A 26,391-nucleotide genomic window follows, 5' to 3' on the forward strand; every position below is an offset into this window, starting at 1 on the left:
ATTCGTAGTGGAGGTGAGGTGTGGTTACGCCCCATGGTTCGTCAGGAATAATGAACTCCATCGAGATACAAATATTCCTTATATCTTCTCTTTCCTACAATCTTCAGCAACAAAATTCTTCCTAAAGACTTCCACACATCCCAATAATCTAGTTTCGCAAGCTGTAGCGTACTATGCAACGGATATATTCAAACATAAAAGACCAAAAGCTATTTTAACCTCCTGTAGCGATGCATAATCTCCATATCCCCCTAAAGACATTGATGTCAATTGTCAATCCTTAGTACGAAAAATGCACGTACGCTCATTAGAGGAAAAGATGGCGTTAGTTAACGTTTACGTGTGTTTATTATTAGTCTGGCGTTTTGATTAGTGTGATATTTTCAGGATTTCCTAATGATATTTAAAGGTAAGCTTTCCTCTTTTTGTGAATATTTTTGCGATTATATGTTGTTTAGCTGGTAGACTCTTTCGTGAGTCTACGGATTTGTCAGTAAACCCTCCAATGTAGACAGGAATATTTAAAGACATTGGAATATTCCTCGATTACAGACTGCGTGCAAGGATGGAGAACTTAAAAGACTTTAAGGATGCCATTCAAAATTTAAACAAAGATATGTAACTTGAGATTCATAAATTCGTCCTAAAGAAATTTGAAACAGTATATCCTGGATATCTGAATCTCTTCACTCAAGTTACTGACACGGAAGAAGATGATGTGGACACGTAAGGTGACTTTACTCCTGTTCCACCTACAAAGACTCCCAGACAGTTCGATTGTTCGCAGGAGGAACAAATTAATAAATGACGTAGAACATCTGTAAATGAAATGGAAGAGGATGTAACAAACACACGACACTCAACTCACTCAAGATACAAAAGAAAAAGTCCCTCTAGTAATTCTTCTAGATAAAGAAAAATGGTCCGCACTCTCAAGGTCCCTAGGGGAACAAAATATCAATTTCTCCTGGGCAACAAATACTGACGAGGGTGTAAATATTCATCCTGCCACTGTTACAGAGTATCGCATGATGACGAAAATGCTGGGCAACTCCAAATTGCCCTTCCATACCTTCGCGCTAGCAATCGAGAAAAATCTAAAAGTGGTTCTAAGAGGGGGTTGCTGAGGGTATTTCAACTGTTTCTAAACAGTTGAAATACCCTCACAGCCGACTTCATTAGTCAAGGATTGACCCCGATCAAAGTCAGCAGGATGCTGATGTCAGATAAAAGGCCAATGCCTCTGGTGTTGGTCGAAATCAACAATACACAAAATAAAATTTTTGAAGTAACTGACATTTGTAAGCCAAAATTACAACCAAACATCTGAGGAAGAACTCATTCGCAGGGCAGTGTCACAGATGCCAAAGGTTCGGACACGCTTAAAAGCTATGCAGAGCCGCCTACAGATGCCTGAAATGTGGTGAGGGTCTCCAAACAAATTCCTGCACCAAGCCCAGATCCACACCTACCTGCTGTGCCAACTGTAGAGGACCACATCGCGCAAATTTCAAGGAATGCCTTTTCCATCCAAAAAACCGTGGATTAACAAGAACCAACCACACTTCTCCAAGCAATGGCACAATAAACAGCCAAACAGGTCGCCCTCCAGATCATAATATCTACATGATAATCATAATACTACAGACCATTCAGCAGCACAGGAAGGCACTCCACTTTCATCAATGTCCAAATCATATGCGGAGGCGCTAAGAACTCAGACTCCTTCACTGCAAGAGCAAACAATCTCCAAACTCACATCAGCTCTAACCTCTTCACTTGCAACAATGCTGCACGATTTCAGCAAAGCAAGCTCCTGACCAACCTCCAGAAAGAAATTTTATCTAGAAACCCAATCCATATTGACAACTCTCTATAATGTTTAAAAAATTCAAACCGAATTTTCTTATGATAACAGTATGGAATGCCAATGGCTTAACAAATAATATTCTTGAGCTGCAAGAATTCGCACAGAGATCCAATCCGGACATAATCTTAATTTGTGAATCCCACCTCAGACCATCAAACAACCCGAGACTAATAAGTTATATTCTATATAAGACAGACAGACTTAACTCTAATGGTGTCAGAACAGCTATTTTTATTAAAAATTATTTGGGCCACAATGCATTGACCAGCCACCAAACTTTAAACCTTGAAGTTACAGGTGTGGAGGTGCACACCAACAGTGCAGGTAGACTTAAGATCTATGCAGCTTATAATCCTCCCAGCATTGCACTATTGACATCGGATTTAAACTCCATTCTCGGATCCACTGATTCCATAATTATAGGGAGACCTCAACTCCAAATATACAACTTGGTTCAGTTTGTTAATCAACTCCAAAAGCCGTACCATATTCAACTACACGTCACTCAACTCATCAATAGTAGCTGTACCCACTGAGCCCACCCAATACGGCCCATCAGGAAGTTCTGATGTACTAGACATAGTTATCCTCAGGACCATCAGATATCAATACCAGCTGGAGGCATTTGAAGAGCTTAACTCCCATCATAATCCCATCATGCTCAAGCTAGGACTGCAGCATCAACTATCTTCCCGTCATTCTTTCTTAGCATGGGACAAGCTCTCTAAGGTTCTTCCAGTCCACATCACCCCCCCGTCATTCGCAAAAAAGAAGACATAGACCTAGGTGTAAGCAATTTATCTAGGCAAATCAGCACAGCAGTAACATCAGTCACTCAAACCACTGTCTTCCACTCATTCAACTGGATCCCAGAAGAAATAATGGACCTGATTAGGGCCAAAAACAAAGCCAGAAAGCAATATCACAACACTAGAGCCCCCGCGGGACAAAACAACCTTAACCAACCTGAACAGACAGGTTCGGGAAGCGGTCCAGATACACAGGAATTCCAAATTGGAATCAAAACTCACGGAAATCAACCCAAAAGATAATAACATAACTTTGTACCAAAAGACAACACCTTCTCCCCCCCCCCCCTGTGAAGACCAAACTTGGAATTGCACACTCAGATGAAGAAAAAGTACAAGCTCTAGTTCTCTATCTACATCAAAGAAGCTGTAGATAGGGTGCAAAGAAAACCAACACAGGTGATATCCTGATTATGGAATGTAGATTAGGAGAATGGATAGAGTGTCTGCTGGAGAAATTGGTAGATAGATGGAAGATTTACAGCAGTACATACGGTATACGGCTAGTAGGGCAATCATAAACATCCATACCCTAGGTGGGATTTGAACCCTCAGCCTCTTGTCAGGAGAGCAGATACTTTAAATTCATGACGTTATCTAGTCGATTCCTTGGGTTTTAAACAAATCCCGAATTAGACTCATTTGCTAACCGAAGATTTCATTATGTTTTCGTGTTTCTCATACTCTTTGACTGCGAACTCTGTTAATCGAATATAATAATAATAGTAATAATAATAAAATCATAATTATGATTTAATTCATCTGAATGCTTCATAATGGATATGAAACTTCAGTGAGACAGTTGAGTGTAAATATGTATATAATGTACCCGAGCCAGCACTAACGACAAAAAAGGGGAATGGAACATTTAGAATAACGCATCAAGATAGAGGTGGGACAAAGGGGATCACTGCATTTCACGTATACTAATGCCAGGAGTATTGAGAACAAGAAGGAAGTATTTTTGGCCTTCATTGGCTCTTCCTGGCCACAGGTTATTGGCATTAGTGAAACATGGCTGACGGAAGATGATATAGTTAGTGGGATAGAATGTGTGGGTTATAGTGTGTTTAGGAGGGACAGAGAGAATAAAATGGGGGGAGGGGTGTTATTGATGATAGCTGATGAACTGCAGCCAAGGAGAATTGAAGTTGTATTGCAGGATAGTGAAAGGAGCTCATTTGAGGCTATTTGGTGTGAGATTGAGACTGGCAGAATAAAACATACAGTTGGGTGCTGCTATAGAGCAGGTGATGGAATAGATGGTGGAGATAGTATGCATAAACAAATTGATGAAATGAGTGGAAGGAGGGTAATTATTATGGGGGATTTCAACTATGGTAACATTGATTGGAAGGAGGAGAGAGGACACATGTGAGGAAGGAAATAGATTTTATTCAGTTATTAAGGGATACCTATCAGAGACAGCATGTAATTGAAAATACTAGGCGTGTGAGAGTGCTTGACCAGGTAATAGCATCTCACAATTTGACGTAATGATGTAATGAATATGACCATGTTGCCAACTAATGGTGAGAATGATCATAAGGTCTTGACCTGGGAGGTGGCTAAAGGTGTTGAATTTTTGATTAAGACAGGGTACATGTGGAATTAACGTGCGAGCAAATTTCACAAGCTTAGGAGATTGCTTGGATCAGTACCATGGCATGTACAACTGCAAGGGCTGGATGTAGATAGAGCATGGGAAGTGGTCAAGGAGCATTTGCAGGAGGTTATGGCGATTGTATACCTAGGATCCGAATAGTAAAACAAGTAGTGGTTAAATGGATGAATAACACCATTAAGCTTGAGCTGAAAAAAGAAACAACTGTGAGGGAATTTAAAGAAAGGGGTGACCTGCAGGCACAGGAACGGTATAAAGTGCAGGCCAGAAGGATAAGGAGTGTGGTAAAAACAGCAAACGCCGATTATGAAAGGAAACTAGCTATGCAAGCAAAAGAGAATCCCAAACAGTTCTTTCAATATGCTGCAAGCAAGAAAAAAAACTGTACATGACAAAATGATTTTAAGGAATGACGACGGCAAGGAGGTCACTAAACCAGTCGATATAGTGGAGTTACTGAGCGCGCACTTTGCAAAAGTATATCATCCAGGTGGTGACATTGAAAAAATGAAGGAACCATTAGTTTATATGGGAATTGTGATGAATGAAGTGGAGGTGAATAGGCTATTACAGAACCTTAATGTGAATACATCTGTTCGATTGGATAGTATACTGGCACGGGTCTTGCGTGAAGCGGCTAAGGAATTATCAGTGCCCTTGACCATGTTGTTTAATCTGAGTCTCGGGTCTGGTTTAGTCCCGAAGCCGTGAAAAGAGGGGAAAATAGTTTCACTGCATAAAGGAGGATCCAAGACTATGGTGGCAAATTACCGACCGATCAGCATATCAGTAGTCGTTGTCAAGGTCTTGGAGAAAGTAATCAAGGGAAAAATACAGGAATGGATTGATGTAAATGAGATACTGTACAGGGGAAGCATGGCTTTGTGAATGGTAGATCATGCCTCAGTAATTTGCTCAAGTTTTATAACAAGGTGACGGCAGTACTGGATATGGGAAATGGGTTTACAGTAATGCTGCTAGACCTGACAAAATCGTTTGACAGGATACCACATCGAATTCTAATCTGTAAACTACAACATATAGGAATGGATATAGGGTTGGTGAGATGGATAGGTGGGTGGTTGATAGAGAGATATCAAACAGTAGTTTATTCAGGCGTCAAGTCCAAAAGATGGCCTGTGACTAGTGGTGTGCCACAGGGTTCTGTTCTTGGACCACTGCTATTTAATTTGTTCATTTGCGACATAGGGAAGGATCTATGAGGAACAGTTCATTTGTTTGATGATGATGCAAAGTTAGGTAGCGCGATAGTGTATGCAGAAAATGTCAGTCTTGCAGGATGACTTAGATAGATTGGTGGGAGAACTAGGGGACACTTATGGAAGCTGGGCAAGAGTGTAGTTAGCAGGGGTGTTAGAGCTCTGTTCTTTACTTTTAGAGTGTAAATGAGTGGAATAAGCTGCCAAAGTCTGTTGTGGGTGCTATGACAGTGAGCGAGTTCAAGGCAAGGTATGATAGATACTGTGAGAATGTCGAATAGTTGTGTGGACATGATGTTTAGGGCCTCCCTCGATGAGTCTAAGGACTCCCTGGAGTATCCCGAAATAATAATAATAATAATAATAATAATAATAATAATAATTCCAAATTTGTTTGTCTCCTCATACACCTGTAGAAGTCTTATGCAATTAAGACAAAACTAGTAGCGTCTCTGAAAAAAGCTGGTTACTTTTGTTGTACTTCTCTGAGACATCAGGTGGGATCTAATATTTTTGAGAAACAGGGTTTTGAGTATTTATTTGTCATTGGATTAAATTTGATAGGTGGAGAATATGCAATATTACGGCGGGAAAGTGTAATTTTAAAGTAATTGTCCTTTCCGTCTTAGATCGAGGTTATAATGTTTAAAGAATGCAATCGTGATGTAGTGTTGACATTCAGGTGTAGAGTGGATTAGTTTTGTTTTAGTTGATAGAAAGAAAAAAAAAAGTCTGGGCGTATCTAAGTAGCTAGCGAGTTTCCATTTGAATTAGTCTGGTAGCGGTGTGATAATGTGTACTTTTCCTATGATTGATCAACCTCCAGTGTTATAGCTTCATTTAGCTAATTTATCATTGAGAAAGGCGCTTAGAAAACTTATTCAGAAATGGAACGCTGACCTTTGACATGTCATAATAATCGTACATTAAAAAAATATATTAGGTTGATGGTGTTTGCTGTAAGTTTTATGAATTTCTTTAATGATTTAATTACATTTTTATGAATATGGCTATTCTGTAGACATCAAATTATTGTTGTTAGTGGTGGTTCTGATTGACCAGTCCTGATAGTTAATTTTTTCCACTTTATTTGTATGTAGGTTTGCCACGCATTAGAGGAATAAAACACTTTTTTTGAATCTGAAAAATGAAGGAAATATCAATATGATTGATTGCTGAATAAAATGTGTGTTAGAAGACGAATGGTTCTAATGAGAGAGATAACAGGATGTAGAAATTTCCGATTATTAATCATCGACTTGCCCAAGTTGTTTTTTAAAGTGTTTAATATAAACCTTATTTTTTAAATTCTTTAATAAGAAGTTGGGAGGAACGTGATAAAAAAAAAGAGTAGGTTTAGTCAAGAGGAACTAAAGGTTGCTTCAAACCCTTTCTCAGATATAGTTCATTGTCATATTACCAGTCAACTTCAGTTATACTGGATTAACCTTAAAGTGTATGTTCAAAGAAAAAAAGTTTGTTTTAATATTATTTTTTTTTTTTGTTATTATTATTCTGGGCAACTCCAAGGAGTCCACAGACTCATCGAGGGGAGGTCCTAACATCATGTCAAGAACAACTATTCGACATTCACACAATATCTATCATACCTTGCCTTGAACTCATTCACAGTCGTAGCACCCACAACAGACTGGCAGCTTATTCCACTCATTCACCACTCTCCAAGTAAAAAACCTAGCTCTAACACCCCTGCTAACCACATTCTTGCCCAGCTTCTGTGTATGGCCCTTAGTCCTCCCACCACCAGGCCTATTCTCAAAAATATCTTCTGGATTAATCTTATAGAAACCCTTAAGTAACTTGAATGTCTCAATCATATCACCCCTTTTCCTCCTATCGACCAATTTTTGCAACCCACAAATCTTCAAACTGTTCTCATAAGGTTCATTCCACAGACCTGCTATCATCTTGGTCACTTGTCTCTGGATCTTCTCCACCTCCTCCCCATCAAAAAGAAACCCTGGTGCCCATATCTGGGCACAGTAGTCTGGATGGGGTTTTATCAAGGCACGATACAGAGGAAGTTTGTCTCTGCTTGTTAAAGTATTTTTCAGAAGCCAAGTGATTTGATGAGCTGATTTAGCCACTTTTGCAATGTGTCTGCTAAACTTCAATTCCCTATCTACCAATGCTCCCAAATCCCTAGCCTCATCAATCTCCTGGAGTACGGTTCCACCAATGTGGTATACTGCTGCTAATCTTTTCACCCCAAAATGCATTACCTTGCATTTTGTCACATTAAATTGACATCCATTCTTCTTGGCCCAGACCTCCAAGCTATCCAAATCATACTGTAACATTTTGACATCCTGTGCACTCACAATTGCTCTACCCAACTTTGCATCATCAGCAAACAAGTGAACACTTCCTCTCAAATCCTTTCCTATATCATTGATGAATAAATTGAAAAGTAGTGGTCCAAGAATAGAGCCCTGCGGCACCCCACTAGTCACAAGCCATCTTTTGGACTCAACTTCTGAATAAACCACTCTCTGGTATCTCTCCATCAACCACCCTCCTATCCATCTCACCAACCCTATATCCATCCCCATCTGCTCCAGTTTACTGATTAGAGTTCCATGTGGTATCCTGTCAAAGGCCTTTGCAAGATCCAGTAGAATCACTGTAAACCCATTACTGTTATCCATTTCAGCCGTCACTGTGTTATAAAACTTGAGCAAGTTACTGAGGCATGATCTACCCTTCACAAAACCATGTTGACCCTCATACAATATCCCATTTTCATCTATCCAATCCTGTATTCTTTTCTTGATTCTCCAAGACCTTGACAACGATTCCTGATATGCTAATCGGTCGGTAATTTACAACAGCAGTCTTAGAACCTCCTTTATGCAGTGGAACTATTTTCCCCTCTTTCCACCCCCCCTTGGGACTAACCCAGACCCAAGACTCAAATTAAACAAAATGGTCAAGGGTACTGACAATTCTTTAGCATATGTAATCCCTACTCAGCTCTTACTGTACTCTGGGGACATGGTCTCTATTTATGAAGCTTAAAGCATCATATATAGGATGTGAGGAATCTTTTCTGAGAGTATGTTCTGTTGAAAGTGATTCAGCCAGTCTTATATGCAGCAAGATTTTTCCTCTAGGAATGCAGTCCTCCCCCCCCCCCAAAAAAAAAAAAAAAACAGAAGGAGAATTTGTGCAGTTTAAAAACATCCTATCACAAGAACTTAGTTGCATCATCAGGTAGAGTAACTTAACAGTGCAAGTTCAAAATTGAAATTATTTACTTTATTTTATTTTTTTATCACACCCCAAAACAATATTGACTTTGAATCTTGAAAGAAGCTTTCAAAACTTTGTCATGCTATGAATAAAAGCAACTAGGGGGATCGAGATTACATTTGACGATCTGTGTATAACTAAGATGAATGAATATATTCCAATCAGAGCAATAATTCAATTTTTACCGGGGAGGTGGCTAAGCATGTGAATTTTTAGTAAAGAAGGGTTTCATGTGTGTTACACAGCTGGAAATTATGGGAAACAGAAAATTGCTTGGTGTAGTACCATGAGAGGATATTATTATTATTATTATTACGGGCGACTCCAGGGAGTCAGACTCATCGAGGGAGGCCCTAAACATCATCTCCACACAACTATACGACATTCTCACAGTATCTATCATACCTTGCCTTGAACTCACTCACCGTCATAGCACCCACAACAGACTCTGTCAGCTTATTCCACTCTAAAAGCAAAGAACCCAGCTCTAACACCCTTGCTAACCACACTCTTGCCCAGCTTCCATAGGTGTTCCCTAGCTCTCCCACCACCAGTCCTGATCTCAAAAATATCCTCTGAATTAATCCTATAGAAACCCTTTAGCAATTTGAATGTCTCAATCATATCTCCCCTTTTCCGCCTATCAACTAATTTCTGCAACCCACAAATCCTCAACCTGCTCTCATAAGGTTCATTCCATAGACCTGCTATGAACTTGGTCACTCGCCTCTGGATTCTCTTCACCTCCTCCCCATCAAGAAGAAACCTAGGTGACCAAATCTGGGCACAGTAGTCGAGATGAGGTCTTATCAAGGCTCAGTACAGAGGTACAATAACTTGCTTGTCTCTGCTCGTCAAAGTATTTTTCAACAACCAAGTGAGTTGATGAGCTGATTTAGCTACTTTTGCAATGTGCCCCCTAAACTTCATCTCCCTATCCACCAACACTCCCAAGTCCCTGGCCTCATCAATCTCCTGGAGTACAGTTCCACCAATGTGGTATACTGCTGCTAATCTTTTCACCCCAAAATGCATTACCTTGCATTTTGTCACATTAAATTGACATCCATTCTTCTTGGCCCAGACCTCCAATCTATCCAAGTCGTCCTGCAAGATTTAGACATCTTCTGCATTCACTATTGCCCTACCGAACTTTGCATCATCAGCGAACAAATGAACTGTTCCTCTTAGATCCTTCCTTATATCGTTAATGAACAAATCGAAAAGTAGTGGTCCAAGAACAGAACCCTGCGTCACACCACTAGTCACAGGTCTTTTGGATTTTGGACTCTACTCCTGAATAAACTACTCTTTGATATTTCTCCATCAACCACCCACCTAACCATCTCACCAACCCAATATCCATTCCCATATGTTGTAGTTTACGGATTAGAATTCCATGTGGTATCCTGTCAAATGCCTTAGCCAGGTCCAGCAGTATCACTGTAAACCCGTTACCCTTATCCAGTTCAGCCATCACTGTGCTATAAAACTTGAGCAAGTTACTGAAGCATGATCTATCCTTCACAATGCCATGCTGTCCCCCGTACAGTATCTCATTTTCATCTATCCATTCCTGTATTTTTCCCTTGACTACTTTCTCCAAGATCTTGACAACGACTCCTGATATGCTCATTGGTCAGTAATTTGCAACAGTAGTCTTGGATCCTCCTTTATGCAGTGGAACTATTTTCCCCTCTTTCCACACCTTCGGGACTAAACCAGACCCAAGACTCAGATTAAACAATATGGTTAAGGGCACTGATAATTCTTTAGCCGCTTCACGTAAGACCCGTGCTGGTATACCATCTAATTCCACAGATGTATTCCCATTAAGGTTCTGTAATATCTTATTCACCTCCACTTCATTCATCACCATTCCTATATAAACTAATGGTTCCTTTACTTCAGAGTAGAATAATTTTGATGAATACAGACAGTAGGTATTTGACTGAAGCAGACAAAATATTTGAATTATTGAGTGATTTCTTTGCAATGGTGTATCATCCAGGTAAAGATATTACAGTAATAGAAATATAACAGGGGTTGATGTAGATGGTAGTGGAAGTTGAGGTACATAGGGTATTACAGAATCTGGATGTGAAAACAGCTGTAGGGTTGGACAGGAGATGTTAACTCATGTATTATAAGAATGTGATATTGAATTGGTTGTGCCTTTGACAAGATTAGCAGCTTCTTTATAAGGCTGATAAGACCTCAACTGGATTACTGCATACAGTCTAGTTGCTTAGGTTTTCTTTAAGATGTGGACAAGAAGTGGAGTGAATTCAGAGGTCGGTAACAAAGATAGTGGCAGGTCTGTGTGAGTTATTTATTGTGTGTGTGGTTCCCCCCATTTCCTTCCCCGTCCCCTAGGAAGGGTTGAGCCTAATGATAGATTAAGTATGTATTTTTATGACTGTAGATCCATGTGTGTTCATGGGGACCAGTTTGCCTCTCCTGAGGCAAAAAAATCCTGAGTTTCTGGGTGAAAAAAACCCTTCAACTCTGTATGAAACTGGCTAACTCACCTTTAGTCGAAAGAGACGATAAAGGTTCCTCACATCATGGACGGGAATCAAACCCAGGGCTTTGTCTGTACTGACTGAGCTATGCAAGCTCTGGTCTATGTGATGCTCCATGAATAGAGAGATTTTGGGTTGATCTGCATATAAGTTGCTTAGAGGGATTACAAGATTGATGTGGAGGAAGTTTTCACTATGAATAATGTGAAGAAAACTAGGAGTTATCTATGGAAATGAGTAAGAGTTTGGACAAGGTCATGAAGACCAGATTTTTTTGCTTGAGGAGTGGTGAATGTATTGCCAGTTGTGCTTTATTGGTGAATTATTTCAAAGCAAAATGTCAGTTATTGTATAGGTATTAATGGACCTCTCACGATGAATCTACAGACTCCATAGAGATCCCCATATGTAATAGTGATAAATCAAAATGTTAATTTCTTGTGTGTTTTTAAGCTTAAAAGCATCCTGTTTATTTTTTAAGGATCTGTTTATTAGACTTAAAGCATTTTGCTTAGGATGCGAGGAATATATAAGGGCTTTTAGTTGAAAATGAGAAACTAGATAAGTGTTTGGAAATGGCAACATTTTCCCACTTGCAAACTGACATCCCTATCTATAAAGCTGATTGGTATGAAAACATGCAGTTGGATGTAATCTATTAACTGCATGTTAATGTTGTTAATCAGCCTACCTAAATTTAGTGTTTGTACATCATTTTTTAGAATAAAATTACAGCATATTGTAAGATCTTTTTAATTAAAAAAATTCATTAATTTTGAATTTTTATCAGACCTAAAAAACATAACTTTTGGGTCCTTTTTGAATCTTGAAAAAAGCTTTCAGAAATTTGTCTTGTAAAGGAAATTTGTTTATGTTTATTGGTCTCAATTTCATCATTGTGTTATTGATTACACTATGGATTGACAGGAGTGATGTTCTAATCAGGAATTAATCATATTCAAGTGATTTTTGTTTTTCACCTACTAAAGGTTGTAAACCTTATAGTATATTAATACCATGAGTGAGATAAGAATTTTTTTTGTCATTTTTTTATTTTAATTTTTTACAAGCCCAGAAACCCTGTTCTAGAGACCAAAGATGGAACTTTTTCAAACCACTTTAGGCTTCCAATAAGTGGAGTGGTGGTCTCATACAGGGTGAGGTGATGAAATTTATCTCCTTCCTAAGAGAATAACAGGATCAACAACTCATTATTTTTAAAACTATTTTTATCTTAGAAATGAACTATAGGAAGTGGTAGAGTTATATTGGTAGAAGTGGAGGAAGCAAGGGATCTTGGGGTGATTGTGGATAGAAATTTAAAGTTCTGAGGACATATTGCAAAGGTTGTGAAGACATCTCAGAAAACTACTTTGATATCTCTCCATCAACCATCCACCTCACCAACCCTATATCCATTCCCATATGTTGTAGTTTACAGATTAGAATTCCATGTGGTATCCTGTCAGACGCCTTTGCCAGGTCCAGCAGTATCACTGTAAACCCATTTCCCTTATCCAGTTCAGCCGTCACCTTGTTATAAAACTTGAGCAAGTTACTGAGGCATGATCTACCCTTCACAAAGCCATGCTGTCCTCTGTACAGTATCTCATTTTCATCAATCCATTCCTGTATTTTTCCCTTGACACTACTTTCTCCAAGACCTTGACAACGACTCCTGATATGCTGATCGGTCGGTAATTTGCAACCATAGTCTTGGATCCTCCTTTATGCAGTGAAACTATTTTCCCCTCTTTCCACGCCTTCGGGACTAAGCCAGACCTGAGACTCAGATTAAACAACATGGTCAAGGGCACTGATAATTCATTAGCCTCTTCATGCAAGACCTGTGCTGGTATTCCATCCAATCCCACAGATGTATTCACATTAAGGTTCTGTAATAGACTATTCACCTCCACTTCATTCATCACAATTCCCATATAAACTAATGGTTCCTTCATTTTTTCAACGTCACCACCTGGATGATATACTTTTGCAAAGTGCGCGCTCAGTAACTCCACTATATCGACTGGTTCAGTGAACTCTTTACCATCGTCATTCCTTAAAATCATTTTGCCATGTACAGTTTTTTTCTTGCTTGCAGCATATTGGAAGAACTGTTTGGGATTCTCTTTTGCTTGCATAGCTAGTTTCCTTTCATAATCGGCTTTTGCTGTTTTTACCACACTCGTTACCCTTCTGGCCTGTACTTTATACTGTTCGTGTGCCTGCAGGTCACCCCTTTCTTTAAATTCCTTCCATAGTTGTTTCTTTTTTTGCAGCTCAAGCTTAATAGTGTTATTCATCCATTTAACCCCTCCTTGTTTCACTATTCGGACCTTAGGTATACAATCAGCCATAACCTCCTGTAAATGCTCCTTGATCACTTCCCATGCTCTATCGACGTCCAGCCCTTGCAGTTGTACATGCCATGGCACTGATCCAAGCAATCTCCTAAGCTTGTCATACTTGCCAGCACGGTAATTCCACATATGCCCTGTCTTAATCACAAATTTCACACCTTTAGCCACCTCCCAGGTCCAAGACCTTATGATCACTCTCACCAATAGGTGGCAACATGGTCATATTCGTTACAGTCAAATTCTCAGATACTATTACCAGGTCAAGCACTCTCGCACCCCTAGTATTTTCAATTACATGCTGTTTCAGATAGTTATCCCTTAATAATTGAATAAAATCCATTTCCTTCCTCACATGTGTCCTCTCCTCCTTCCAATCAATGTTACCATAGTTGAAATCCCCCATAATTACCCTCCTTCCACTCATTTCATCAATTTGTTTATGCATACCATCTCCACCATCTATTCCATCACCTGGTCTATAGCAGCACCCAACTGTATATTTTATTCTGCCAGTATCAATCTCACACCAAATAGCCTCAAATGAGCTCCTTTCACTATCCTGCAATACTTCAATTCTCCTTGGCTGCAGTTCATCAGCTATCATCAATAACACCCCTCCCCCAATTTTATTCTCTCTGTCCCTCCTAAACATACTATAACCTACACATTCTATCCCACTAACTATATCATCTTCCATCAGCCATGTTTCACTAATGCCAATAACCTGTGGCCAGGAAGAGCCAATCAAGGCCAAAAATTCTTCCTTCTTGTTCCTAATACTCCTGGCATTAGTATACATGAATTGCAGTGTTCCCTTTGTCCCACCCCTATCTTGATGCGTTATTCTAAATATCCCATTCCCATTTTTTGTCCTTATTGCTGGCTCAGGTACATTATATACATTTTTACACTCAACTGTCTCACTGATGTCTGGATATCCACTTCCCCCCCTCCTTGGTAGTTCGAGTTTCCCTGGTTCTTCACATCCATTTTCACTTCATTCAGCAACACTTTTTCCAGTCTCCGCACACCAAGTCCATTCAAATGCAGGCCATCCATCTTGTATAAGTCCTTTCGCCCATCAAACTCATTCCACACGTCCACAAATTCCACACCACACCGTCCGCATAACCTGCGCATAATATCATTTGCGATTATGACCCTCCTTCTAAACTCCTCTCTGTCATACCGCGGTTACAGACTCACCATTCTAACTCTGTCACTCTTTTCTTTCGCTACCTTTAACAATACTTTCAAGTCCTCTCTCATAAAAAATTTATCACCTTTCAATTCATTCGTACCAGCCACAATTGTTATTTCTTTCACCCTCTGTTTTTGCACTCTAATGCTCTCACTTACATCCTTAAATTTCGCACCCGGTAAGTACGATTTAGTTACACTCCCATCTATTACTCCTCTTAATAACGAGTCACCATACAACACTCTCTCCTTCATTTCGGAAACTCGCCCACGCTGTTTATTTACGTTAGCCGAATCACTCTGGAAAGAGTTTTGCAGGTGCTCTAATTGCCGCTGCGCATCTTGTATCACTGCGCGCAGCCTAGCGATCTCACTTCCTACAAATAATTCCTCATTTTTTTTATCATTCAAACCATTTTCTCTCTCTGTATAATTGCTCTCGCTCTTTCTTAGATCACCGCTCACATTGCCATCTTGTACACCGCAATTCCCTATCGATCCACTATTTTCACTCGCATTCTGGCTTTCTTCAACCATAACTGTCTCACAACCTGACACATACTTCGACTCCTCACTTTGCATACACTTTCTACACATTCTCCCACCACTATCACTTTCAATCCATACTCCAGCCTCATTTGGGAATGCATACATTCCACACACACATCACATTGGACAAATTCTCTCACATTATAGTTTTTGAACAATGGCGTCGTATTTTTGGACGCCATTATCTTACGTCGCATTGGTGCCATATTCAAATATATGAAACGTATCGTTAAAGACTAAATTAATTTACGGAATTTACACCAAAATCACACAGACACAACAAGCTACCAAATTTAGACAATATTACGTTATGAGTTTTAACACTGAATAACTTCACTGTGTCCTCTGTTGTGCAATCTACCATTAACATCATCTCACCATAATCATTCTTCCATCTGCGTGATAAGTTGATAGCCAAACTAGAGTGCATGGGATTAGATATTAGACTAGTGCATTGGATTGGAGATTGGTTATCTGATAGGTATCAGCAAGTTTTGTATGGGGGAGTAGTATCCCTGAAGAGGAAAGTCACTAGACCCTTGTGTCTCAAGGGTCTGTTTTAGGGTCATTGCTGTATAACCTATATGTTAATTATATTGGAAAAGATTTGGATGTGGATATTCAGATGTTTGCAGATGATGCAATGGGATGAACTATAAGGAGTGGAGCAGATGTTGTGGCCTTACAAGAAGACTTGAATAGATTGTGTGAATGGGTACAGGAGTGGGGATGCCTGTTCAAGGTTGCAAAATGTAAGGTTTTAAAATTTGGGAAACAAAGGTGGGATATAGAATTTACTTTTGATGGGGGGATATGTTGTTGGAGGTGGAGGAAATAAGAGATCTCGAAGTGATGGTGGATAAGGATCTAAAATTTAGAGGACACATTGTCAAAATTGTGAGGATAACACAATGAATGATGCAGAGGACACTGACTTGTAGAAGTAAGTAGATTCTTGTTCCATTGTATAACACTGATTAGGCCACACATGGACTGCTGTGGACAGATTTGGTCACTTGATTTTCAAATGGATGAAGAGATATTGGGAAGGATCCAGAGGCAATTAAGGTAGTTTCTGATCTCCGGAATGTTGAATATGAAGAAAGGCTGAGCTGATGCAATTTGCAGAATCTAATGGATAGGAGAAAGAGGGATATGATAGAGATGTACAAGTTTGTAAGGGGTTGTTATAGGGTTAACAGTGAAAAGGTTTTTCATAAAATGGTGGGAGATTGGGGGAAAACAAGAGGTCATCCCTGGAAGCTGTATATGGAGGGTTTGAACAAGGAGTGAGAAGCAGGTTTTTTGCATGCAGAGGTTTTGTGAATGATTGAAATGCCTTGTCTGAGTGTGTTGTGTCTGCAGAGAATTTGAGCGTGTTTAAGGTGCAGTATGATGAGCTGTGTGAACGACAAAGGGACCTTCTAGATGAGTCTTTGACTCCATGGAATCTTAGGCTAATAATAATAATAATAGACTTCCCCCATTTTATTTCAACTTTCTCATTGAATGCTTCCCAATACTATCATTTTTCAGCCATCTCCACTAGGACACCCTTCCATCTTCTCTCTCTGGTTGTCCAGACATTCGTCTTCCTTTATATGGATGCCACTGGTTGATTGTCTTTGTCCATCAATTGCTATTCATCTGAGCAATATATCCTACTCATCTCCAGTTTCTTTTCTTATATCTCCATTCCTTATTTTGTATTTTAGTTTGATGTTTAGCATGGGTCTCTTAATTCTGTGTTCAGTTTTCCTCATTTTGTCCAGTATTTGATTGCTTATTAACCATATCTTTGATCCATATGTAATAATTGGGATGATACACTGGTTGAAGAGTTTAGCTCTATTTTCTGGTTTTATTTTACTGCACAGGATTTTTTTTCAATTTGCCAAATGCCATCCAGCCTAGCTAAATTCACCTTTATTTTTCTTAAGGTAAAGGTTCTACCAAAGTATACATATTCTTGTATACTTGCTCTATTTTGTTATTGTTTATTGTTATTTGGTTTTCTTCAATATTTGTCAGTAGTTTAGTATTTTCATAGTTTATGGTGTTGTGATAGTAATTACAACACCAAACAAAACTAAATTATATAAGATGTTTATTAGCTGGCTTATATAGTATGGTGCAAAAAACAACAAAAAAAAAGTATTGAACTTTGCGATCACTTCAATACACATGGTATGAGATATGCTGTTCAACTACGTGGACATTAATAGAATAGAAGAGCACTTGTAGGGTCTACATCGTTACATTTAGCTGTAGCAATGGTGTTGACATTGGAAGAAAAGATTGTTGAGCATTATTTTAGGTGGTAGTGCAAACGGTCCAAGCCTATGACATGTTTGTGAGCGGTTTGTTCTTTGTTTCTGAAAGCGTGCCCCCAAGCCGTAGTGTCATCATTGCCTGAATTTAGAGGTTCTGATGTACCAGGGGTGTCCTTCCACAATGCAAAGGGCATTCGGGGAGACCACAGGCAGATGCTAGAGCAAGTGTTACTGTCTCTGAAAAAGCAGTCAATGGTGAACATTTTTTAAAAAACTGGGATACCAAGATGGTCACTACAGAGAACCTTGAGGAGCTGTGTGCATTTTCGTATGTCATTGAGGTGGGTCAGTATTTAACAGCAACGAATTGCACTGCACGGTGGGAATACTATGCATGCATGCATGCTGGCCAGTGTCTGTGAAGATCCATCCTTCCTCCATAATGTCTGGTTCTTGGATGAAGAGCATTTCCATCTAAGCAGTTATTTAAATAGATGAATCTACAAGTTTCTTGATTTCTCGAGACCTGAATTTTTCCAAGAGAAATACAGTGAGAAGATCACTTCATGGTGTGCAGTTTCCAGCCATGACATAATTGGGCCCTACTTCATTGAAGAGGGTAGTGTAACTGTGACCTTGAATAGTGAACACTACATTGAGAATGTGTTGGTTCTATTCACCCAGGATTTGCAATGGATGTGTCATGCAAAAAACATTTCATTTCATGTACAGGTATTCCAACAGTACAGAGCAACAGTCACATCACGTGGTTCTAGAGCCTATTTATCAGAACACTTCCCCAGAGGACTCATTTCGAAGTTCAAAGAATTCACATGCTCCTGATCTCACATTACTTGATACCTTAGTTTGGGGGTATGTTGAAGGAATGGGTATTACACATGACCTGCCTTCAAACCTTGATGAACTAAGGGATAAAATTATACAATATATCTAGCAGATGTCCCAGACCTTGTTCTCCAAGGGCTGGGACATCTGCATGCAATGTGCACATAATGCCCGCAAAAGTAAAAGACTTTTGTGTGCATTACGAAACTTGTCTTGAAAGACAAGGTGTTCATTTCGAGTATGTAATCTCAATGCTAATGCTTTATTCAACCAAGATTCTACTGATAGTTGTGGATGTACATATCATCATATTCCAGCGTTCATGTTTACTCGGTTGATAATGTAATGAAAAATAAAGTAGTTTGGATGACTATAATACTGAGAATAAAAAGAACAAAGTTTAAAGATTTTTTTCAACGAAACTAGTAGTTTTGTTGAAAAAATCAACTTCTTCAGGTATCAAAGACAAAGAATTATATAAAAAATAACAGAGACATTATAAAATTATATCAACAGATCTGATGTAAAATAGACTATAGTACAGTTTAAACAGGAAGTAGTGTTGGAGTTCCAATTGAAGTTGACTGCGTGCATGAGTTATCACTAGAGAGCCAATACTGGACAGTGGCAATCTGTGCATTAGACAGATTGTAGCTAATTTCATATGGGATGAATCGAGTGATATTTCTTTAGATTCAAGTATCTTTCTTTCGTGTTCATCATGACACGTATGTTGGAGGTTTGAGGCCAATCTACGAGGTGTTAGTCATCTGAGTTTATAGAAAAAAGAACATGGCTTGAGAGAGAGCTGGGCTCTGGTCCTATTGTAGGGTATATCTCTTTTGTGTTCTTCTATATGTAAAAAGATAGATTTAGCCGTCTGACCATAATATGGTTTGCCACATTCACACATGATCTTATAGACTTCTGGATACTGAAGAGGGAGATGTTTTACTTTAGGTCTACTTAGTATGGAGCGAAGTTTTGGAAACGTAGTGAAACAAGATCTAATGTTGAACTTAAGAATTTTAGCCAGTTTTGAGGGGAGAGAGCTGTTGTATGGCAAAGATATAAATGCTCTTGGGGAAGGAGAATCTTAAATAGTAAGTGAACGACGGTGAGAGATAAATTTTTCAATCTTCTTAAGAGAGAAAACATTGTTGACAAAAGTCCTTTTAAGTAAATTAAGTTCCTTTTAAATCTCTGTTTCGTCTGTTAATAAAGATCTGGCTCTATGTGCCAGGGTTGAAATAATACCAAATTTCTGCAGAGGGTAGTGATGGGAAGAAGCATGATGGTATCTGTCTGTCTGTGTGTGTGTGTGTGGGTGGGTTTTCTAAAAATGGAGATTTTGATATTTTCAGCACATCTTGTAAGTTTTAACTTCAAAAAGGGAAGACAGTTGTTGGATTCCAGTTCGTAGGTGAAATTAATTTTCTCATGAAATTTGTTGAGATGGTCTAGAAAAATATTGAGGTTGTTTAAACAGTGTTCCCAAATGAGGAATACATCTTCTATAAAACGGTACCAGATTTTGGGTTTTAGTGTTGAGGAATTAATCGCCTTTTCTTTGAAGTCCTTACGAAATATATCACCAAGAATCGGAGAGGGAGGACTACCCATAGCCAATCCTGAGTTCTGTTTGTAAATCTTATTTTCGAATTTGAATTATCCTGAATTAACACAGTGAGAGAGTAAGAAGAAGAATTTCTTGGAAAGTTTGTTCTGGAGAAGATGGAGGACTTCTTAAGTAAGTACATTCGTGAAGCGAGAGAGAAACTATATCGAAACTTGCCATTAAATCTGATTTGTTGAGTTTGACGTCTTTGATTTTTGACACAAAATCAGCTGAATTTTTTATATGAGAGAAGGAATTACCTAATAGGTTTTTCGAAAAAAATGCGAGGTATTTAGATAGGTTGTAAGTACAGGAGTTGATACCTTCGACAATTGGTTTAAGTGGAGAGTTCACTTTATGGATCTTTGGGAGTCCAAAGATCCATACTTCTACCTATTTAAAAGTTGTCATAAATGATTCTTCCCATTCCCTTTCATCGGCAGAAGAAACTGTACTTGCTGAAGGTCTCAATTTTGTTATCGCTCCTCCTTCCATACTCATCTTTCTTAGAACTATTCCTAACTAAGATAGAAAAAGCAGCATCCTCACTTCCAAACCAAGAAGCAAACCATTTTACGTATGGAAGCTATATTCACTATAAATCATGCAAGACCCCCAAGTGACAACATTTCTCATTCTGAAAGATCTGCTATTAAAAACTTAAAGAAAAATAATGATATCATAATTCTTCCTGCAGACAAAGGGAATGCCACTGTCATCTTAGACAAAACTGATTACCATAAAAAAATTTTGAATTACTAGAAACTGACACTTACTCTGAACTAAATAGTGACCCTACAACAGAACTGCACAATAGGACCAACAATTTGCTAAAAACCGCCTCATAGTTACCAAGAAACATGTCTTTCCCTCTCTCAGATCGATTCATCTGCTTATCCCAAGACTATATGGACTCCCAAAGATTCATAAAGTGAATCTTTGGGAGTCCATAAGTAGAGAAGTTGAAGGTATCAATTCCTCTACTTACAACCTATCTAAATACCTCGCATCTTTCTTGAAAAATCTATCAGGTAATTCCTTCTCTCATAAAAAATTCAGCTCATTTCGTGTCAAAAATCAAAGACGTCAAACTCAACAAATCGGATTTAATGGCAAGTTTTTCTCTCTTCACGAATGTACTCAAGAAGTCCATCTTCTCCAGAACAAACTTTCCAAGAAATTCTTCTCTTTACTCTCTCACTGTGTTAATTCAGGATACTTCAAATTCGAAAATAAGATTTACAAACAGAACTCAGGATTGGCTATGGGCAGTCCGCTCTCTCCGATTCTTGGTGATATATTTCGTAAGGACTTCAAAGAAAAGGCGATTAATTCCTCAACACTAAAACCCAAAATCTGGTACCGTTTTATAGATGATGTATTCCTCATTTGGGAACACGGTTTAAACAACCTCAATATTTTTCTAGACCATCTCGACAAATTTCATGAGAAATTTAATTTCACCTACGAACTGGAATCCAACAACTGTCTTCCCTTTTTGAAGTTAAAACTTACAAGATGTGCTGAAAGTATCAAAATCTCCATTTTTAGAAAACCCACACACACAGATACCTTCATGCTTCTTCCCATCACTACCCTCCGCAGAAATTTGGTATTATCTCAACCCTGGCACATCTTTATTAACAGATGAAACAGAGATTGAAAATGAACTTCATTTACTTAAAAGGACTTTTGTCAACAATGGTTTCTCTCTTAAGAAGATTGAAAAATTTATCTTTCACCATCGTTCACCTACTATCGAAGATTCTCCTTGCCCATGAGCATTTATATCTTTGCCATACAACAGCTCTCTCTCTCCCCAAAACTGGCTAAAATTCTTAAGAAGTTCAACATTAGAACTTATTTCACTACGTTTCCAAAACTTCGCTCCATACTAAGTAGACCTAAAGTAAAACATCTCCCTCTTCAGTATCCAGAAGTCTACAAGATCATGTGTGAATGTGGAAAACCATATTATGGTCAGACGGCTAAATCTATCTTTTTACGTATAGAACACAAAAGAGACATATCTATCCTGCAATAGGACCACTGCCAGCGCTCTTTTAAGTCACGTTCTTTTTTTTTATAAACTCGGATGAAGGCCACCAACACCTCGTAGACTTGTCTCAAACCTCCAACATACATACATGTTATGCTGAACTTGAAAGAAAGATACTTGAATCTAAAGAAATATTACTCGATTCATCCCATATGAACAACAGCCTTAGCTACAATCTGTCTGATGCACACATTGCCACTGTCCAGTATTGGTGCTCTCATGATAACTCACGCACACAGTCAACTTCAATTGGAACTCCAGCACGCATCCTGTTTATACCGTACTACAGTCTTTTTTATATTAGATCTGTTGATATAATTTTGTCTCTGTTATTTTTTTACATAATTCTTTGTCTTTGATACCTGAAGTTGATTTTTTCAACAAAACTAGTAGTATCTCAGTATTAAACTTTAATTTTTTATTCTCGGTATTATAGTCATTCAAACTACTTTATTTTTCATATATATATATATATATATATATATATATATGCCCATTGTTGTTATTCAGTACTTTTTTTTTTTCCCACCGTACTGTATAACAATAACATTATTTCACTGGATTTTAAACCAGCATCTTTATAGCAAGTATAAATTATGATAATGTCCAGCACCTAAGCTTGTCAACTAGATAAACCCCAGTTCATCTCTAAGGCCTCTTCTTCCAGAAAGTCTCTTTTTTTTTTTACATACATTTGTTAATAAGAAATTCAGATGTCCATAAAATTAGTTCTAATATCTGTTAACTATGGTGACATGGACTGGTTACATAAAGCATCATTGGTACTGCAAGCGAACATCACTTAAGTACTGTTGATATTTTCATTGAACAGGTATGTATTCAAGAGATTTGGGGAAGGAAATAATCCTCAAGTTGCGATAGCATTCTACTAAAATCATTAACGGCATAAAAATTATAGTATTGCAATGCTTCAAGATATATGTCATATGATGAATCCTAACATTAAACTATTATGCTTCACTGCAGTAGCTAATGACAACTAGACTTGCATAACATAAAAAATAACACCTATGTATGGAGAAGCTTATGCTGATAACATTAAGAGCTAAAATGGTCTGGTGGTTTGAGCAACCTGACTTATATTTGTTTCTAAACAAAAACCTAATACACATCCATAACTATGAACAAAAAAAAAAATATCAGGACACCTCTTTATAGGCAAACTATCAAATAAAGGTGTATAAATGTTGCAAGTTTTGTTTTCACTTGGTTATACTATAAATTAAAGATGTCAAGAAATTATATTCTTAGTTTAATCCTTCATCCAAGCATAAACAAACAAAGCTTGTGCATGAAATATCTTCACGACTGCGCTACTTGTATATAGAGGCTAATGACTTCACATCAATTGCCTTAGTATCCCATAATGCAAAGTACACCTTTTTAATGTATATAATGCTATGCATTATGAGAAGGGCTACTACCATAATTTTTTGGCATCTTTAATTTATAGAAGCAAGTAGAAAAAAAAAAAAACTTTCAACTTCTTTCTCTGATTCAGAGTATTTTAATGATAAGGTGATGTACATTTTTACTCTTTGTATATGGGAAATATGATATCTGCATTACTTCAACCTTGGTCTCTCTTCTGGGTGTGACTTCCACTGATGAGACCTTATTAAGATTGAAATTGGTCATAGCATTATACACATCCAAAAGGAGGTATCCTTTGCATATCAAGAGGGTTGTAAAATATTCCCAAAATAAAATGGGCACACTCTCAAAGGCAAAGTAATCATGTTTGACACCCTCCATTCCCTGGCAGCCAGTTGCCAAATACTTAGGGATACAGTTAGATAAAGGACTCTGCTTTGCATCACATGTAGATTATTCCTGCTCAAAAGCAAACAAAGAGGGGTGGGTGGTATTTCTGTAATGATTTGCTTAATTTGTTTCTCAAATACATTCCAGTTGGATCTGTGAAGGTTCCATCTAGCGAGTGGTGTTCCACTGATGTTTGGGATTGATGTGCTTGTCTCTATTAGTGTAGGACAATTCTGGCTGTTAGGGAATCTGTTGAGAATGGTTCTGGTTGTTGGTAGAGGGTGGTCTTTAGAGACTGATCAAACTCATAATATCATTTAACTTCTTTAAGTTCAACAACAACATGTATGTTCAAATTTTCAGTCACCCTATGGGCCAAAACATCAGCGGACAACTAGCTTAATTATTCCTGGCCATAGAATCACTCCTACTCCCCCTCTCAGTAACCCCTTTTATGGCAGATACATGGACGACATTCTATGCATTGGAGAACCAACACACATCACCACCTTACAAGCATCCCTTAACAATTACAGCAACAGACTAAAATTCACCATAAAAACCAAACAGAACAAATCCAATTCAGAAATAACAACAAAATAGCCACGAAAATATACCACAAACCCATGCATATCGGAAACTACCTCCATTTCAGTTCATGCCATCCCTATTAAAAACATATATAATGCCCTAAGAATTCTTGGGTAAAAAGCCAATGTTTTTAAAATAAGGGACACTCCTAAATGAAAACAGGCAAAAATAGCTGTAAAAATAATAGTTTTTAAGAGGAGTAACATGGGAATTTTCCCAGAAATAATATCTGTCTTTAGGGACTATGTACAGATCTTGGGTGTATGTTCTGTTCCATCTGGCTAAGTGAAGAGTGCCTTCCTGCTTGGCATCGTAGATCAAATACAGATTAAATGTATCCATCCAGTTAACTAGATTATTACCATCTTGGTTTTTAGAGGAATAGCCCACATGGTGTGATGAGAGTTGAAGTCACCAACATAGATAGCAGGATGGGGCGGTGGATGGTCCATCTGGTCAGGCCAGGATTGCGATAGTGGTTTGTAGATGGTGGTATTTTGAATTTTAATACCTATGGAGTATTCTGCTTCAGGCACACATTGGGTTATGTCCTTGAGAGCTGTGTTAGGTACATTGGTTTCCTGGAAAGCCAGGATGCCAATTGCTTTGTCTTTGGCTATTTTGCTGATGACTTCGGCTTTGAATTTAGATAGTGTCCTGTGTTTAAAGAACATATCTTGAGAGAGTGTTGTTTAGGAGACTAACTTATTTTTCGAAGTTTGCCCTCCTCTCAAACAAGCAATGCGATCCTTGTTATTCCGGGCGGCGATCGATCCAACATGGAACTTTTTGAGTTGTGTTTTTATCATGATTGCTATAAGTGGTCCAGGAGGCTTTGTACCTTTGGATGCCTAGAGTGCTAGTAATCATTTTACTCTAGTTGAATAGATTTAATAAAATTTGGTATTTAGGGATTTTGTCATCTTGTTTTTTATCAGACACTGAACAGCCAAAAACTACGTAGGTTCTTTTGTAGTAATGCTGCCATATAAGCATGCTATTATGAAATATATATTTTTTTCTTTTATGATGTTTCATCATTGTCTGGTTTTAATTATTGTTATATTTCTTATTTTTCTTTACTCATTACATAAAAAATTTTTCATAAATTGTGGGGAGAGAAGTTATTGTATAAAAAGATGTAAAATGCAGGGAGTAAATTGGAGTCTTTCTGCACAGATGTTGATAGGGCTGGAACCTATGTTCAAATCATAGTTTATTAAGTGATTTATTCTGTCAAATAGTGCCATCCAGGTGAAGATAATATACCAACCAATCTGAATGGGAATAAATGAGGAATTGAAAGTAAAAAATTCATTCACTTTAGCATTCAGCATAGCCAGTTTTGTGTAGAGACAGCAGGATTTTCTCTATGAAACTCAGGTTTTTAATTCTGCAAAACAGACAGACCAAATGGAAGAACACATGCATTTAACAGATGCTAACCTTATTGCTTTGGCCATATTTCCACACAACCTTACTGAATCTCATTTGACATCCTTTGTTAACAGTTCCCTTTAATATTATCCAAACTACATTCTACATGATTCCTTCTGTTAAAAAGGGAGCAGAACGTGTGTTTGTCAGATCTGATATTCCATGTTGGGGATTACTAAACCTTGAATCCCTGCTTTATGATTTGCTTTAGCCCAAGGTTTCCTTGTCTTGCTTTTGTGCTTTCACTTGGTCTCTCCCCCCCCCCCCCCCAAATTCTGTTGATCATGCTGACCTCTTTGACTCAAATTGCCGATTTTCTACAGTAGAATTATCCATCCAATGAGATCAT

General features: G+C 38.2%; 1 protein-coding gene across 1 annotated transcript in view; it reads left to right on the forward strand.

Annotated features, from left to right (window-relative positions):
* Positions 1-6,378: 6,378 nt before the first annotated feature.
* The window catches only part of LOC150097385 (unc-112-related protein-like), a 242,219-nt gene continuing 222,206 nt past the window's right edge, over positions 6,379-26,391 (forward strand). The window contains exon 1 of the mRNA XM_090407312.1: positions 6,379-6,482. The gene's annotated coding sequence lies outside the window, so the exon portion shown is untranslated. The remainder of the gene's footprint in view (positions 6,483-26,391) is intronic.

The sequence above is a fragment of the Typopeltis vanoorti genome, chromosome 17 (assembly GCF_054136105.1).
Source record: "Typopeltis vanoorti isolate ZY-2024b chromosome 17, IOZ_Tvanoo_1.0, whole genome shotgun sequence".
In the NCBI taxonomy this organism is placed as follows: Eukaryota; Metazoa; Arthropoda; class Arachnida; order Uropygi; family Thelyphonidae; genus Typopeltis; species Typopeltis vanoorti.